Raw genomic sequence first — 16,291 nt, 5'->3', positions numbered from 1 at the left:
GCAGAGAGTGCCATTCTTATATATTCTCCAGATAATAGACAGTCAGCTCTCAGGCTACCAGCCAAATTACACAAACATGTATTATGGAAATCCATAAAGGCCTACTATGAAATTAGATTGGGAGCAACCATGGTTACCATGCTGTATTTGGTGTATATGGTTGTTGTTGTTTTTGTTGTTGTTGTTTGGCTATAGAATAGATAATGTACCTTTCTTATGACAGAACAAGGCAAGAGAATACAGTGTGTTGTTGAGTCACTGTGATGTAATGCATGGTCAGAGAGGAACCCTACTGGGATACTACATGGAATTACTGCCAACCACTGGGCTGCTTACATGAAAACAAATGAATTCAAAGACCCAGAAAAAAGCATTCAATCATACAACACTTGGGAAATAGAGTGGTATTGGGTTTCTCCAAAAGAAAAATGAATGCATGTGACAGGCATTTGTATTTATTCAGTGGAACCCATTGAGATCAGGGTCTCATTTACAATGGTGCCCCGAGGACAGCAGTACAACAATTACAAATCTTCACCAAATTACAGAATCAACACTACAGTTTCAAACACCACAAGTACAATTATTTACATTCAATCCAAATCGCTGCAATTCTCATTAAATTAATTTAACATTAAAGTCCTAAACTGTTCTAGAGGCACCAGAGAGTCAAAATGTAGATTTGTCCTCTATCCAAAACTGGGGGGCACTAAACTGAAGGTGGATTTATCTAGATCGGTACAGACTAGTGGAACCTCGAGAGTTAACCATTCCTGTGAACGGGTTTGGTGTCTCATATTTTAAAATGTTAACAGTGAACACATATACACACGCAAACACACGTGTATGCGCATTCCCACATACAGATAAACACACTGCACACATGTAGTACACCCTCCTTGTTTGGTATATTCCCTCTTCCGCCCTGCATTGGCTGCTCCTCTTCCTCTGCATTGTTCAAACTGAGTGACCAATGAATCTTTCATGGAGTTGGAACAAAAAATATACTCCAAATAAACGTCCTCCTTCCTCCTCTCACCCGGCCGTACCACTGGCTTTCTGTTCCACTAGCACACATAACTGATTGACAACAACTAATGGAGGATGATAATATGGCTAACTTTCATTTGTGTGATGAGTATTAACACATTAATATGCTACATATACAGTACCAGTCAAAAGTTTGGTCTTTTATATTATTTTCTACATTGTAGAATAATAGTGAAGACATCAAAACTATGAAAAAACACATATTGAATAATGTAGTAACCAAAAAAGTGTTAAACAAATCAAAATATATTTTATATTTGAGATTCTTCAAAGTAGCCACCCTTTGCCTTGATGACAGCCTTGCACACTCTTCGCATTCTCTCAACCAGTTTCATGAGGTAGTCACCTGGAATACATTTCAATTATCAGGTGTGCCTTGTTAAGGTGTGTGTTTGAGCCAATCAGTTGTGTTGTGACAAGGTAGGGGTGGTATACAGAAGATAGCCCTATTTGGTAAAAGACCAAGTCCATATTATGGCAAGAACAGCTCAAATAAACAAAGAGAAACAACAGTCCATCATTACTTTAAGACATGAAGGTCAATCAATGCGGAAAATATCAAGAACTTTGAAAGTTTCTTCAATTGCAGTCGCAAAAAAACATCAAGTGTTATGATGAAACTGGCTCTCATGAGGACCACCACAGGAAAGGAAGACCCGGAGTTACCTCTGCTGCAGAGGATAAGTTCATTAGATTTATCAGCCTCAGAATGTTCAGCCGAAATAAATGCTTCACAGAGTTCACGTAACAGACACATCTCAACATCAACTGTTCAGAGGAGACTGCGTGAATCAGGCCTTCATGGTAGAATTGCTGCAAAGAAACCACTACTAAAGAACACCAATAATAAGAAGAGACTTGCTTGGGCCAAGAAACACAAGCAATGGACATTAGAGCGGTTGAAATCTGTCCTTAGTTCTGATGAGTCCAAATGTGAGATTTTTGGTTCCAACCACTGTGTCTTTGTAAAGCGCACAGTAGATAAACGGATAATCTCCATGTGTGGGTCCCATCATGAAGCATGGATGTGTGATGGTGTGGGGGGTGCTTTGCTGGGGATTTATTTAGAATTCAACACACTTAACCAGCGTGGCTACCACAGCATTCTGTAGCGATACGCCATCCCATCTGGTTTTTGCTTAGTGGGACTATCATTTGTTTTTCAACAGGACAATGATCCAAAACACATCCACCAGGCTGTGTAAGGGCTATTTGACCAAGAAGGAGAGTGATGGAGTGCTGCATCAGATGACCTGGCCTCCACAAAAAATGTTTACCTTTATTTAACTAGGCAAGTCAGTTAAGAAGAAATTCTTATTTACAATGACGGCCTACACCGGCCAAATCAGGACGACGCTGGGCCAACTGTGCACCGCCCAATCCCAGCTGGTTGTGATACAGCCTAGATTTGAACCAGGGTGTCTGTAGTGATGCGTCTAGGACTGAGATGCAGTGCCTTAGACCGTTGCGCCATTTGGGAGCCCCATTTGAGATGGATTGGGATGAGTTGGACAGCAGACTGAAGGAAAAGCAGTCAACAAGTGCTCAGCATATGTGGGAACTCCTTCAAGACTGTTGGAAAAGCATTTCTCATGAAGCTGGTTGAGAGAATGCCAAGAGTGTGCAAAGCTGTCATCAAGGCAAAGGGTGGCTACTTTGAAGAATCTCAAATATAAAATATATTTTGATTTGTTTTTGGTTACATTTTTGGTTACTACATGATTCCATGTGTTACTTCATAGTTTTGATGTCTTCACTATTATTCTACAATGTAGGAAATAGTAAAAATAAAGAAAAACCCATGAATAGCCGTGTCCAAACTTTGACTTGTACTGTATATTTTACATGTATATATATGTTTATGTGTTTGTGTGTGTGTGTGTGTGTGTGTGTGTGTGTGTGTGTGTGTGTGTGTGTGTGTGTGTGTGTGTGTGTGTGTGTGTGTGTGTGTGTGTGTGTGTGTGTGTGTGTGTGTGTGTGTGTGTGTGTGTGTGTGTGTGTGTACACTTGCATGCATAGTAAATTTGTATTACTTTTTTTGTATATTGCCTTACAATTATTTTATATTTTTGCAAGCATAGGAAAATTACAGTAAACTAATTGTGCATTTACTCTCTCTCTCAACTCTCTCTCTCTCTCTCTATGGTGCAGTCAACATACGAAGGCACTCAGTGACCTCCACCCCCCCCCCCCCCCCCCTCCTGCAGTAACCTGCCCTTGGCTTCATCATCTCTGGTTGGAATCTTCAGTAACCTGCCCTTGGCTTCATCATCTCTGGTTGGAATCTTCAGTAACCTGCCCTTGGCTTCATCATCTCTGGTTGGAATTTTCAGTAACCTGCCCTTGGCTTCATCATCTCTGGTTGGAATCTTCAGTAACCAACGTGACTCAGTGCACTCAGTACATGAACATTCACTGGCTAACAACACACACGTGAACACACAAACACGTACAAGCACGTGTGCATTCACACACACACATACACACCTTGTGCTCAAGAAAATATTTAATGAAGGAGAGGCCCCCCAGAGCTCCAAACACACACATCCACCTCTATTGTCTCAGACAAACACCCTCAGCAAGGAGTCCCAGACAATACCTTAGCTTTGCTTTTCTCTGCTCTGTGTGTGCGTGTGTGTGTGTGTGTTTGTTGTTTGTGTGTGAGAGAGAGAGAGAGAGAGAGAGAGAGAGAGAGAGAGAGAGAAAGAGGGAGGGAGGGGGGAGGGAGAGGAGAGAGAGAGAAGAGAGAGAGGAAAAGAGAGAGGAAGATATGCCGGCACTGGAAGCTCAGCATGTGTGGTACAGTATGTGCAGCATACACGCCATGATGAGAGGAGCGGCACAGCAGCACACCACACTCCTCAGTGATACCATTGGGCTGCTGCTGAGTCTCTCATCCAACAGGACAGCCTGCCCTCGAGGGACAGACACAGACACACTCTGCCTCGGCTGGCTCTGTGAGCCTGAATTTACACACACTCTAAACGGCAAGGCCAGCATGACCTGCTGCTGGTGTCCCGCGTTGCCATGGGAAATTTGGTAGCCACCATCATGTCATAGACAGACAGACAGACAGACAGACAGACAGACAGACAGACAGACAGACAGACACACACACACAAACTCAATCACTCACTCACATGCACGCACACAAATAAACAAACAAACAAAACAGCACACATCATGCAAACAAAAACACACACACACACACACACACACACACACTGATATCCCTCCCACTTCTAAATCTCTGGGGATCATCTTGGCTGGCTATGTCTGTCTACTGTCATGTGCTGTCTGTGCTGCTGAGTTCATCCCTCCCCTCTGGGTAGCTGAGGAATAGAGAGGGCATGTGTGTGTAGAAAGAGGGAAGGTGTGTTTGTGTGTGCGTGAGAGAGAGAGAGAGAGAGAGAGAGAGAGGAGGGTAGCAGTAATGACAATGGGAAAAATGCAGTTCCTCAGGGAGGAGGGGGCAGAAGCTTAAAGACGCACACACTCCAGAACACTAAGCCAGCATCCTTTTCTAAACAGGATCTGACGCTCCTTTCCTATTTTATGTAAATGAACCTGCAACATTGCCCTGCCCCCTCCTTGTTGCTCTGAACTCCTCTATTGTATAATGCAGAGCATTGGTTTGTTTTATCTGCAAACAAAATTGCATGGCAATAAAATATGCACATTTGTTTTTAGGCAAACCTACAATGCCTCTGATATCATTGAAGATATTTAGTAGCATTATGAAGCAATGAACCAGGACTGTATGAATACAATCATCAATCGATCAAATGTATTTATAAAGCCCTTTTTACGTCAGCAGATGTCACAAAGTGCTGTGCAGAAACCCAGCCTAAAACTCCAAAGAGCAAGCAATGCAGGTGTAGAAGCACGGTGGCTAGGAAAAACTCCATAGAAAGGCAGGAACCTAGGAAGACACCTAGAGAGGAAACAGGCTCTGAGGGGTGGCCAGTCTTCTTCTGACTGTGCCGGGGGATATTATAGGAGTACAAGGACATTAAGGCTAGATTGTTCTTCAAGATGTTCAAACGTTCATAGATGACCAGCAGGGTCAAATAATAATCACAGTGGTTATAGAGGGTGCAACAGGTCAGCACCTCAGGAGTAAATGTCAGTTGGCTTTTCATAGCATTCAGAGATTGAGATGGCAGGTGCGGTCGAGAGAGATAGAGTGCACCAACCCCTTTAACATTATAATGGTAGTCTAACATCTCCCCAAATTGCTGACGCATATTTAGTCTGAGAAGACAACAGTGTCTAAGAGTGACAACAAATACTGTAGTTGGGGTCTATTACTGAGTGGAATATATTTACATACTGTATAGCAAACCCAGATGAGATCCATGACAATTAGCATGGTATAAGGAGAAGATAGAGCCATCCCCCTGCTGATTAAACAGCATGATCATTACACAGGTGCACCATGTGCTGAGAACAATAAAAGGCCACTCAAAAATGTGCAGTTTTGTCACACAATGCCACAGACGTCTAAAGTTTTGAGGGAGCGTGCAATTGGCTTGCTGACTGCAGGAATCTCCACCAGATCTGTTGCCAGAGAATGTTATGTTCATTTCTCTACCATAAGCCGCCTTAAACATCGTTTTAGAGAATTTGGCAGTACGTCCAACCGGCCTCATAACAGCAGACCATGTGTAATGACACCAGCCCAGGACCTCCACATCTGGCTTCTTCACCTGCGGGATGGTCTGAGACCAGCCAATCGTACAGCTGATGAAACTGTGGGTTTGCACAACTGAAGAATTTCTGTACAAACTGTCAGAAACCATCTCAGGGAAGCTCATCTGCGTGCTCATCATCCTCATCAGGGTCTTGACCTGACTGCAGTTCGGCATTGTAACCAACTTCAGTTGCCAAATGCTCACCTTCAATGGCCACTGGCACGCTGGAGAAGTGTGCTTTTCATGGATGAAGCCAAGCTAGAGCTCTATTTGACGATCACAGCGACTGGGGCAGACGTTGTGATCAAGAGACCTTAAGAAAATACGCACATTTTCTCTAACCCTAAATACACAAATATGTATTTTACAGTTATAAGGAAGGTGAAATCTTATAGTTAGTTGTTTTGTTAATTGATTATACTACCTTTAGAACAAATATAAGTCATTCCAAGTCTTATTCAACCAGTTTTGTTCAATAGGAAATACATAATATAAAATATTTCATATTTTATCATATTTGTACTGTGTACTTGAGCTTGTGTTCTCAAAAGTGACTACACCTCAGAAATGTATAACTATTTTTACCAGAAAGGTGAGATTTGAACCTTTCTTGGAGTATGCAGCATTACTAGTTATTGTTTATGGCCCTCTCATAATAAATCATTACTTTTGGGTATTATGTAATTACATTTTCGATTACATTTAGTTACATTTAAGAGTTTATTACCATATTTTTTAAGCAAAACTATTTGACTCATATTGTGATTATATTTTATAGAAATCTGGAAACACTGGACAGCTACTTTAAATAGGATATGTTGTGCACTCCAATCGCACAGCAATTGTCACGGCAGTCGTCGGAATGAGACCAAGGTGCAGCGTGGTAGGCGTACATTTTCCTTTTATTAAATGAACAACGAACAAAAACAACAAAATCAACGAACGAAACATGAAGCTATACAACTAGCGCTGACAGGCAACTAAATATAGACAAGATCTCACAAACACAAATGAGGAAATGGCTACCTAAATATGATTCCCAATCAGAGACAATGATAAACAGCTGCCTCTGATTGGGAACCATATCAGGCCACCATAGAAATACAATATCACCTAGATGACCCACCCAAGTCACTATCACGCCCCAACCAACACAGAGAAAGAACAGCTTACTATGGTCAGGGCATGACAGTAACCCCCCCCCCCCTCTCCAAAGGTGCGGACTCCGACTGCAACACCTGACTCAATAGTGGAGGGTCCGGGTGGGCATCTATGATGGATGACACAGGGCGTCGGGGGCGGCTCCGGTGCGGGACGAAGTACCCACTCCGCTCGCAGATACGTCTTCCTCCATGGCGGCTCTGGTGCGGGGATCGTTGCCCGGAAGCTCCGGACCGTGGGTCGTCACCAGAGGCACCGGACCGGGGATTGTCGCCAGGGGCCCCGGACCGTGGATCGTCGCAGGAGGCTCTGGACTGAGAACCCCTGCTGAAGGTTCCGGACCGCATACCGTCGCTGGAGGCTCCGGAACCGCAGACCGTCTCAGGAGGTTCCGGACCGCAGACCGTCTCAGGAGGTTCCGGACCGTAGACCGTCTCAGGAGGTTCCGGACCGTGGCCCGTCTCAGGAGGTTCCGGACCGTGGCCCGTCTCAGGAGGTTCCGGACCGTGGCCCGTCTCAGGAGGTTCCGGACCGTGGCCCGTCTCAGGAGGTTCCGGACCGTGGCCCGTCTCAGGAGGTTCCGGACCGTGGCCCGACAACCGGAGGCTCCGGACTGTGGAGACGCACTGGAGGCCTGATGCGTGGTGCCGGCACTAGTGGCACCGGGCTGATAACACGCACCTCAGGGAGAGTGTGGGGAAGAGGCACAGGACGTACTGGACTGTGGAGGCGCACTGGAGACCTGATGCGTTGGACCGGTACAGGTGGCACCGGGCTGATGACACGCACCTCAGGGAGAGTGCGGGGAAGAGGAACACGACGGACCTGACTGGGGACACGCACTTGAGGGAGAGTGCGAGGAGCAGGAACAGGACACACCTGACTGGGAAAGCGCACTAGAGTGAGAGTGCGAGGAGTTGACACAGGACGCACTGGGTTGTGAAGGTACACTGGAGACCTGGTGTGTATAGCCGGCATCAATTGTTACGGAACTTTAACACACGTTTCAGGACGAGTACGTGGAGCTGACTCAGGTGGCACCAAACTGACAACACGTTCCTTTATTCCAAATCCGTGCGTCCTCCACCAACTCCCCCATTTCTCTCTCCTCCGAATTCTCCTTCTTCTCCCAGACTGGCTCTGGTTCACTCCTCGGCTCCGCCGACTGCTCCATGTACCTGACAGGCAACTAAACATAGACAAGATCCCACAAACACTAATGAGGAAATGGCTACCTAAATATGATCCCCAATCAGAGACAATGATAAACAGCTGCCTCTGATTGGGAAAATATTTCAGGCCACCATAGAAATACAATATCACCTAGATGACCCACCCAAGTCACTATCACGCCCCAACCAACACAGGGAAAAAACAGCTTACTATGGTCAGGGTGTGACAGCAATACTGTATCCTACCCATACTATCACATTTAAATAGGCTACCGGTCTATTTACTTTCGAGTAATGAGCAATGGATAAATGGTAGACTAATATTTGTTGTGTAGCAGGAATAAATCAGTCATGTCAGAAAAGGAGAGACATGTCCTGCAATATTATTAAGATGTAGGCCTATATAATACAAGTAAAATAAACAAATTAGGGATAACAGACATGCTGCTATGCGATCTCCTTGCCAACGCCAAATGCATCAGTTTTATCATTAGGCCTATACATTTCAAGGTTTTCTTTAGCCTACCATTATTATAATTCCCATGCATCAAACACCTCCATTTCCCTCAAAAGAACAATATTTGCTTGCAATACAGTTGATCAACCACTAGAAGTTGTGTGTAAGCATGGTCTGAGATTTTGCGCAGAGATATGCTCACTTTCCGGACAAGTTCAAAATTGATAACAACCTTTGCGGGAAAACTGGCACACGCATGTTTTAGAGTCTTTTCTCTGCCCACGCACTTTGATAAATGAGGCCCCTGAAGTGGAGCGAGCAGCATGGAGCAGCCTGTCTGAAATGTTTACCTCTGCTGTTTCTGGGCCAGCCAGCAGAAGAGAGGAGAGAGGGATGCTACTGGAGGGAGCTCTGCTGCTCTGCTGTTTCCCTCCCTCACTGTTGTGTATGATTCATGTTCCGTTAAACCACTTATTTGAACCATTTACGTCGCTTATCTGTTTTTCCCTATCGCTGTCCTCCTCTGTTCCTTTCAACCGCCTCTGTTGATGAGCAGGGATCGTATTCTAAATCCAACTCTCTACTTCTCTGTCTCCCTCCCTCTCTTGTTTACTATAGTATAAATCCTCGATGAACCTTTTCCCCTTTTTGAGTTTTTAGTAAATTCATGTCTGGGTTTCGATCAGATAGAGAGGAGCTCATCAACACAAGCTGAGTACTATGTGGAGATGAGAGGGCTGTTCGGAGAGACACACACACAGCACAGTCTCTTATTGAAACACTCATCTCTGTCGTGTTTATTGGTTGTATAATGGTAGTTATTATGATTGATCTAGACTTCCAGAACTTTACACACTTTGAGGAGTTTCTGCGTAAACAAATAATTGCCATGTAGTTATGCAGGCTAGCTACTTCTCCTTTGCTATCTAACCAACTAAATCTAACACGGATCAAGCAGCTGAAATGACAGCAATTTAGTTTGTTTTACCTTCGTTTCTCTTGCCATTTATTTGGATATATCCATTATAATGATCCTGATACATGAATTTGCCTGGCTCAGAGAAGCTGTCAGTCTTGTCACGTTCATATGCATGGTACTGTGGAGATTGCCCTAATCTACTACCAAATCTGGGATAGGTCTTCATCCTGTGAGCACCCAGCACCACACGCCAGCTCCCATCCATCCCCAGCTTTAGAGAGGACCACAGCTGGACTCCACAGTCACTCTGCAGTCTAATATTACTGCACCTGCTCTGGTTCCTTAACCCACACTCAGAGACTCTCTCTCTCTCTCTCTCTCTCTCTCTCGCTCGCTCGCTCGCTCCCTCCCTCCCTCCCTCCCTCCTTCCCTCCCCACAAACAGGGCTCCGAATCATACTGTATATAATCATACTGCTCACATTCTGGTCCGGTCAAATACAATTTTGGGATTCCAGGAAAGCTGCAGTAAAAGATTCATCGCAGATCAGCCAGATCAGGAGCCCGGCAATGCCAGAATTCTAGTGGAGAAAGGAGCTTTAAACATGAGCATCTGCCATGTCTGTCTGACACTCGCCAGTTCCTCCCTCCGTCTCCCTCTCTGTCTCTCTCCGTCTCTCTCTCTCTCGCCCTCTGTAAGCCTTTTCTTGCCCCCTGTCTGTCGGGCTCATTTGAGTATCCCTCCATCTTTCAATCACTCGTCATCTCTGGAATCCCACCACGTCTTTGTCTGGAACGACTAGCCCTCATCAAAGGGAAATGGTTAGATAGTGTGTTTGCCTTTCTCTCTTTCCCTCTCTTGTTCATTGCAGTGGACCCTCGTTTCCCTCCTTCAGTCATCATCCCCACTTACACACCTATCCACGCCGGTGTTGCTGTTTGCATCCTACTCATTGATATCTTGAAATAAAGGATACCAGAATTATGTGAGGTTTCCAACAATGCTGCTGAAACGTGTGTGTTTTTCATTCATGCTTCCTCAGTGAGAAGCTGCTCAAAACATAGAGGGTTCATTGGGTTCATTGGCTCCAACTGTCCTTTCTCAGATGGAAGATAGCATTAGCAATGAAAACACTGAATTGTGTGACCTTCAGGGAGAAAGGGTTTGGTGGGAATTTGTACGTTACTACTGCATTGGCCACCTTTGTAGTAGGAGAAAGACTTTGGCGCTGTGTTCTTGTCCACCACCACTAGGAGTTGAGATTCTCTGTCTGCTATAATCACTGAACTTTGGAGGAGTTCAGGGATATTGGATGAGGATGATGATGCTTGAAGCTTTTAACTTCTGTTTTAGACAATATTGTAGGATACCTTGGTACCTAAAGCACTCTCTCATAGACACACCGACACTAACAGAGATGCAAATACACACAGAAATCTCTATATGTAGATTGATTTTCAAACAGAAATATGATCCAACCCCAACATATACACGTACATCTATAGTATAATACCACTATGTAAGTAAGCTTTCACTATAAAAGCAAATCATAAAACAAACATAGAAGCGAGTAAGGAGCGGTGCCATCTAGATGCCAGTCAATTCATGTATTGCACTGGAAGTTGCAGTAAATTCAACTAACCAGATATTCAATGGACACATATTACACACATACACTCCTGAACCTGAGAACTTTTGACAGGATATGGAATTGCAGCCTGGTCTCATAGACTAGATGTAACATAGTAAATGTCAATCTGGGACACACTCAAATGAGTATGATATGTAACATTTGGTATGGTGCATAAGACAGAAGGCTACTTAAGGCAAAAATGAATAATAATAACACAAATGTCTAGCAACCCAAAGGTTGCGTGTTCGAATCTCATCACGGACAACTTGAGCATTTTATCAACTTTTCAACTACTTAATTATTTTTAGCTACTTTGCAACTACTTAGCATGTTAGCTAGCCCTTCTCCTAACCCTAACCTTAACCATTTAAGCTAACCCTTCCCTTAACCATAACCTTAACCTTTAACCTAACTCCTAACCTTAACCTATAACCCTAACCCCTAGCCAAGCTAACGTTAGTCAGCTAGCTAACATTAGTATTAGCCACCTTGCTAACATTAGCCACAACAATTTGGAATTCGTAAACATATCATACATTTAGAAAATTCGTAACATATTGTATATTAAGTAAATTCATAACATATTGTACATTTTGCAAATTCGTAAAATATCATACGAATTGTAATTCATCATACGAAATGGATGATGGACATGCACAAATTAATATATACCATACGAAATGTAACATTTACTAAATGGAGTATCTCGGATTTACACAAAGAATAATATGAAATGCTCTGAGACCAGGTTGGGAATTGGATTCAGTCAAATAAATGATGTTAGCTTACAGATGTGTGTAGACACCATTGCGCATGTGGAGTTGAGCTTCTTAACTAAAACTCCTCATTAAGCCCATCCAAATAAAATGTAATTATGATTAGTATTTATGAAAAGCTTATAATTATTTGCATAGAATGTGTGTGTGTAGAAATGCTCCACATTGCTCTGCAAGGGTGGGGACACATGTCTGCAGTCACAGTCACACAAAAAGCCTTGAAATCACCCACCCCACCAACCCCCCTCCTGTAATTGAGTAGGTCTACGTTTGGTGCTTATTTGTCAGTCTCAACAACGTCAAAAAATCTGCCTAAAATGTATGTCTGTGTGAGTGAGCGGGTGTCACGTTTGAGCCAGTATCCAGCACTAAAATCTTACACACACAACCCGGCACGCCTCCACCTCTCTGTTTGTCCAATTTAACGACCGTGGATATGGCATGTAGCATATGCATTCTCACGTTGGCATTACATTTATTTGAGATTAAATTATATTAGGTAAAGCAATTATATAAAATATCTTCACGAACTCCTCAAAACAAATGATCATCCCAGCCAGACGAGCACATCCCCAACCCAACAGCCCAAATGGCAAACCAGTTTACCTGACAACGCGCACAGGCGTGCGTAATGTCTACACCCGAATATTTATCCACATAAACAAAATCAACCATGTAATTATTATGAATTCCAATGAAACTATCGGTATGTTTTACGTGACGACAACGTCTGACGAGTGGTTTTCTGACACAGTGGTCCGCTCATATGATTAAAACGATGCCATGCATGGGCTCCATCATCACAAGTCAGCTGATCGACTTCTTGTTTTCGTGTGAAATATTTACGAGCGCTAGCCACTACTGAATTTAAGACCTGGGCTACGTTATCTTTATAGTTCTGTCGCAAATAAAGCAGACATGCTGACTAGAGTTTTTGTGGAAAATTGCATCGCCTACAAACACACGATATGGCCTCTACTAGACTAGGCTACTTGTGCTACAGCAGAAAGTGCGTAAATTGTTGTGGAAAAACACTTACACCTCTCGCTCCTATAAACATTGACTTCACATGCAATTAATAAACCGTAGGGTATATCACATGCAATTGCATATCAATGGAATATGATTTCATCGATGGCGCTTGGTTATTCAAATAAGAGGCAACATTTGCTGTTCCTATAACATGTTAAGGGAAATAAATGGAAAGGCATTACCTTGTAAAAAAAACGGAGGTATGGCTTGGCGCAGGGGTAAGTGCCGATATCCAGTAGTAAAATCAGACAACAACAAAACCACGCCGGGATGTTGATGATGACATTGCCGTCTTCGTGGAAGAACGGTAAAAAAATACACTTTTTCCAGATGTGTCGAGAAATACTGAAAGATAGAATATAGAAATGGGCGGATCTTAGAAGATTGCTGGCTCTTGTTTACATGCACAGCGTTTCTATTTGTTCACCGATTAAATTGGCACTATGGGCTACCCTTTAAGAATTCTGATTGAAATCCATGGTGCAGTTCATTGCGACGTTACAAAATGCTATTCTCCCCCCAAAAAAACCATTCACAAATAAAATAATGGAACACTCCTAAATTTTGCGCGTTATCTGAACCATCCGATAAAACATGGATGGCTTAAATTAAAAAAATTAACAACTGCACAAATAAACACAGAAATGTCGGTTCAAGCGGTGCGCTACCAGATATTTGCATTTATATTAATATTAATAATTGTTCTCCAGAGGAGGCCATTGGTTGATCAAATAGCGGATGCAACGAGGCAGGTTTATGAAGATTCCATAACGCGCGTCTCGCTCAACCGATGTGACGCTCTGGTTTTTTAAATTGTCGAGTCGACATATCTGACCGCCTTACTGAGTATACATTTGTTTTCTACATTTCTGCCCTTTTCCCCGCCTCTCTCTATCGACACAGGTTGAGTAGTATTTACAATTTCGTCTGCGGTCTCATTGCAGACGTAAGCAGTCTGGCAGCGTGTGCTTATTATATCCGAGGTTCACAGCAGCACATCTTTTTACCTTAGAAAATGACAGACAGAGGCTACAAAATATATTAAATCACACATACAATCACACACGGCTTGGAAAAAGCACAGTGTTTACCGGTTGACATGACACATATTTACATCAAACTCATTGAACTCTAACAGACAGAGTCAAAAAAAATATTCAGAGATACATTCAACCACTTCAAGACTTAAGCAATTCATCAATTTATCTGAATAGGCTGTTATGTTATGAAGTTATTTTAAACATCGTTATTCACCCTATCACTTCATTGGGTTCTTCCTATTGCGCCCCTTTAGGTCTGTTTTCATATTGAGAACTGCAAACTAAATAGTGAGCAGAGTGAGTTAAATTGGGATTTTATTGGCGGTGGAACTGTCCAAAAACTGTTTTACATTCCACGATCCTTTTAAAAAACAGATATCATGTCTATTCAATTACCACTTTATAACAGTTGCCTACTATGCTACAAGTTCTAGGCTGTCTGTCGTGGTGGTATTATTTTAATCCATTCATGTTTCTGCTCGCCTTCTGCCTGCAATAGGCTGTCAAAAATGATCTATTATATTGACAACATAGTTGAGTGACCAGGAGGAGGCGAGATCAGGTGGGGCCATTCTAGCCAATGAGAGGGCAGATAGGCGTGTGAATAACAGGCACATTTCCGATATAAAGTAGTTTTTTTCAAAGTTGTCGAAATGCCATGCGCTTCAACTCATATAAGTGCATTCATAACAACCTAACCATTGCTAAACTTATTTTTGATCAAATAAGCCTCACGTAGCATGTTAGAAATAAAAAAAATTGTTGACGAAATTTAACATTCTCATTGACCATACAGATATTTCTCACTTCGTGGTCGTATTTTCGTGGACAGATTTGGGGCAGAATAAACACTCTTGCTCCGCCTCCTTCTCTCTGGCTATATCAGCTGTCAGGACAAGGCGCTGTTCAGTGAATGTGGTGCTGAATCAACTATCAGTCTCCTGTTTAGGCTACCTTATTTCACGTTGGTCGCGGTACTGTCCATAGTGCTGAATGTTTGTGGGCCTGAGCGCTGTCCTGTTCAGTTGCCGTGGTACTGAATAGGTGATAACTTGTTTTTATTGAGCTGAACTAGCAACTGCCCATTTTGCTGAATGCTTGTGAGCCGGTAGGGCACATCAATGACGATAAAAGTATTGTGCGGGCTGTCTTGTTAGACTTCAGTGCAGCTTTTGACGTTATCGATCATAGTCTGCTGCTGGAAAAACTTATGTGTTATGGCTTTACACCCACAGTTATGATGTGGATAAAGAACTACTAACAGAACACAGAGGGTGTTCTTTAATGGAAGCTTCTCAAACATAATCCAGGTAGAAGCAGGAATTCCCCTAGGGTAGCTGTTTAGGACACTTGCTTTTTTCAAGCTTTACTAGTAAGGCCAGTGTGTCTATGTATGCAGATGACTCAACACTATACATGTCAGCTACTACAGTGACTGAAATGACTGCAACAATTAACAAGAGCTGCAGTTGGTTTTGAAATAGGTAGCAAGGAATAAGTTAGTACTAAATATTTCCAAAACTAAAAGCATTGTATTTGGGACAAATCATTCACTAAACCCTATACCTCAACTACATATCGTACTGAATAATTTGGAAATTAAGCAAGTTGAGGTGACTAAACTGCTTTGGAGTAACGCTGGACTGTAAACTGTCATGGTCAAAACGTATTGAAACAACATTAGCTAAGATGGGGAGAAGTCTGTCCATAATAAAGTGTTGCTCTGCCTTCTTAACAACACTATCAACAAGGCAGGTCCTACGGGCCCTTGTTTTGTCGCACCTAGAATACTGTTCAGTAGTGTGGTCAGGTGCCACAAAGAGGGACTTGGGAAAATTGCAGTTGGCTCAGAACAGAGCAGCAGGGCTGGCCCATAAACGTACACAGAGAGCTAACATTAATGACATGCATGTCAAGCTCTCATGACTCAAAGTGGAAGAGAGATTGACTTCATCATTACTTGTTTTTGTAAGAGGTGTTGACATGCTGAAGGTACAAATACTAGCACACAGCTCAGACACCCATGCATACCCCACAAGACATGCCACCAGAGGTCTCTTCACAGTCCCCAAGTCCAGAACAGACTATGGGAGGTGCACAGTACAACATAGAGCCATGACTACATGGAAATCTATTCCACATCAGGTAACTGATACAAGCAGTAGAATCAGATTTAAAAAGCAGGTAAAAATACACTTTATGGAACAGCGGGGACTGTGAAGTAACACAAACATAGGCACAGACACATGCATACACACGATAACATACGCACAATACATATGCATACACACACACATGATAACATATGCACTATACACACACGTACACAGATTTCTGCGATGCCCTCTGCCTGAGGG

The 16,291-nt window shown here is 43.0% G+C and overlaps 1 protein-coding gene across 1 annotated transcript in view; it reads right to left on the bottom strand.

Moving 5' to 3' along the window:
* Positions 1-13,158, bottom strand: part of LOC129816821 (neuronal tyrosine-phosphorylated phosphoinositide-3-kinase adapter 1-like) — a 28,652-nt gene extending 15,494 nt beyond the window's left edge. The window contains exon 1 of the mRNA XM_055871739.1: positions 13,077-13,158. The gene's annotated coding sequence lies outside the window, so the exon portion shown is untranslated. The remainder of the gene's footprint in view (positions 1-13,076) is intronic.
* Between the last annotated feature and the right edge of the window lie 3,133 nt (positions 13,159-16,291).

The sequence above is a fragment of the Salvelinus fontinalis genome, chromosome 2 (genome assembly GCF_029448725.1).
Source record: "Salvelinus fontinalis isolate EN_2023a chromosome 2, ASM2944872v1, whole genome shotgun sequence".
NCBI lineage: Eukaryota > Metazoa > Chordata > Actinopteri > Salmoniformes > Salmonidae > Salvelinus > Salvelinus fontinalis.
Note: the sequence above shows the minus strand (reverse complement) of the source record. Positions and strands in the feature narration are given on the sequence as shown.